Raw genomic sequence first — 3,029 nt, forward strand, 5'->3', positions numbered from 1 at the left:
CTTGCCAGGAAAACTGGCTGGGGCCAGCGGTGCCCACACAGAGCTCCCCAAGTAGACATTCGGGGTGATGTCCCACACACCGAACAACAGCACATACTTTGAGTCGTGATATGTTTCAGACTTCCGAGGCTGGCTTGTGCTTAAGCAAAAGTTACAGCCCCTCTTGGAGGGCGTAAGGAAAAGCTGGTCTTTGTTAAGGGCTCTGAACTATTGAATTGGACAATAACATCTCTCCCTGAATCTTACGCCACAACCCACCAAGTCACAGAGGGGACACAGGTAATGTTGTACTCCCCCAGCCAGAGGGTGATGTCACTCATGCCTCTCTAAGGAGGCCCTTCGAGATCTTCCCCAGCGTGAGCCCCTGATCGTTTCCTTTCACGCAGTCTCTTAAAAACAAAAAAAAAAAAAAAAAAAAAAAACACGCTATCCATGCTATCGCTGTCCGGCAATTAATGAAAAAGTCTAGTAAAATAAGGAATTGTAAAAAAAAAAAAAATTGATATGTACAATCAATAAACATCTTACTTTCATCTAAAACCAAATGTATATGAATTGGCCAGTTTTACCTTGAGCCAACAATGCCTGATTTCCCTCTGATCACCGTCAGCTAGGAAAGAAAGAGAAATGTCACAACATTCCTACAATTAGTTCCCTGACTAACCGTAAGATAATCCTGGCTGAGAAGTCACCTGAGGGCTTAGGGAATTGAACATGATGTATAATTTTTATCATTTTATGGATAAGTAAAATGAAATCCAACCAAGGGTGTTACAAGCCCCAGAAAGCTCTATCTTTAGTGCCTCCAAAAAGGGATATCAAGGATGAACAATGATCTGATCTCTAGAATCCTGGAAAGATTCAGAAGTTAGAGTGTCGTTGATCACAGGAGAGAGGCAGGAGACTGGAAACAGAAGGATTGATTGGAAGTCATGACAGGCAAGATTTCCCAGGAGGCTCCAACACCTTGTCCAGCCAGGCCTTTGGTTCCCCAACCCCTCCCAGCAGGCGGAGCATGGGTCTTACTTGGGGGATGAAATGAGGGGCTCCAAAACCAAAACCACAGGTATGTTGGAGGGTGGGAGAGTGGCACCCTACTGATGTCAAGGCATTGGGTAAGAGTGTACATGCTGAACCCTGAGACCCCACTGCCACCTCGTCAGCTGCTCAACTCTGAGAAGGCTGGCAGCCATGCAGTTACCCAAAGACCAGAAACTAGAGTGTGACAGGAGGGAAGGATGTGTGCAAAGGCCCAGGGGTTGAGAAAGAGCTGCCAGTGGACAGATGGGAGGAACAGTGAGCCACAAGCACAGTGATGCGGGTAGAGCCAAACTAGGGAATCTGAGAACCTCACATTCTAGCCTAGAAGGAGTTGCAGAGGATTCTAAAAAGTAAAGCAACAAGATCACATCACCATTTTAACGAGATCGTTCCGGCAGCAGAGTGGGATCTAGATAGTGAAAGAGGTAATATTGGGAGTGATTGGTTGGGTATAAGCGATGATATCAACTCAAAGAAGGCGTACAAGAGGGGGAAGAACAGGTTTGAGATGGGAAAGCATACACTGGGAAAATTCAAACCAAAAACCAGAGTCACACATCCTCTCACTGACCTGTTCCAAATGGCAGAACTCCAAACTCACAATGTTGCCCCTGAACGTGACCAGCTAATAGACCCAGGAAGGAGCTGGGTTATTGATCGTAGAGGAGTATTAGGGGTTGAGTGCAGTAGTTCCTGAGATATTTCCAACTGCTTGCCCATCCCTTGCCAGGAAATGTCATTTAATTTTGGGTACAATGGATTTGCCAGGAAACATGCCCTTGCAGAGTGGAGCTGCGGAATGGAGGTCAGTTGTGCAGTTACGAAATAACTAGCTTTTCCGGAAGCACCAGAAGTCATCAGGCCGTGTCCTTAAAGGGCAGCTATCGAAGTGATACCCATACAGCCTCTCGCCGGTGAGCGCAGCATACAATGACGTGTGTGGGCGAAGAGCTCTGGGCACATAGCTGAGCACATGCCATGAGCTACGTAGCTGGAGAGAGGGGGCTGAAGCTCTTTTACAAACATCAGCAGCAAGGACTGGACATCGAAGTGAAAGCTGAGTGCCTACCAAGACCCTCGCTGTCTCCTCCCATGGCCTGGATAGTTCCTGGACCATCCATGGCACAGACAGAATGGACACTACCCCCCAGAGAACCAACTCCAATTAACTCCTGCTTGGCCTTCGCAAGGACGTGAGCTATGACCGAGCAAATGACAAAATCTGAATGCCATTCTGGGCCTAACCAGTTACCAGCTAGAGGAATAGTTCGTCCACTCATTCTCAGTTTGGAGGCTGAAAATAGATGCCAGCTAGTATCTTCAGCCAGTCTCACAAACAGCCCTGCCTCCGATTCGGGCCATGCCTGAAGGGGCCTGGGACCAGGTAGAGGTCCATTCATCCAGCATCCAAAACCTAAAGAGATGCCAGAAAACTCCATAATCAAGATAAGTAATATCTTCATGTGATATTTTAAAAATCAAAATTATTGTGAAAAAGGTCAACAATGAATGACAGAACAAAAGTTTATGAAAAAGGGCTGTGCTGAGTCACATTGGAGACTGAGGCAAAAAAGATCGGTAACATCAATTGTTTATGCATTTGAAATTTTGATATGTTGCCCATTGTGGATTTTTTGCGTTAATTTTTATTCTTAAAAATGCGTTACATTAAAACATTGTAGTTCTGGTACTGACTTTTTGGACACGTCCCTGAATCTTATACCAAAGGCAAGCACCTTGCTTGCCTGACTCTCTGCCTGGCATCTTCTCTCCCAGCATCACCCACCCCCGCCCATCCCTACACACACACACACACACACACACACACACAGCGGCATGGAGAAATTAAAAGCTACTCTTCGGAAACATAAGCGCACATACTGTTCATTTATAGAGGTTAGAGTGGGCATTCTTGAAACAACTCTTCTCATTTATTGTTTCAAGAGTGTTGCTGTTCACCTTTAAATACGCACCTGAGATCAGTGTTT

The sequence above is a fragment of the Ailuropoda melanoleuca genome, chromosome 5, assembly GCF_002007445.2.
Source record: "Ailuropoda melanoleuca isolate Jingjing chromosome 5, ASM200744v2, whole genome shotgun sequence".
NCBI classification, from domain to species: domain Eukaryota; kingdom Metazoa; phylum Chordata; class Mammalia; order Carnivora; family Ursidae; genus Ailuropoda; species Ailuropoda melanoleuca.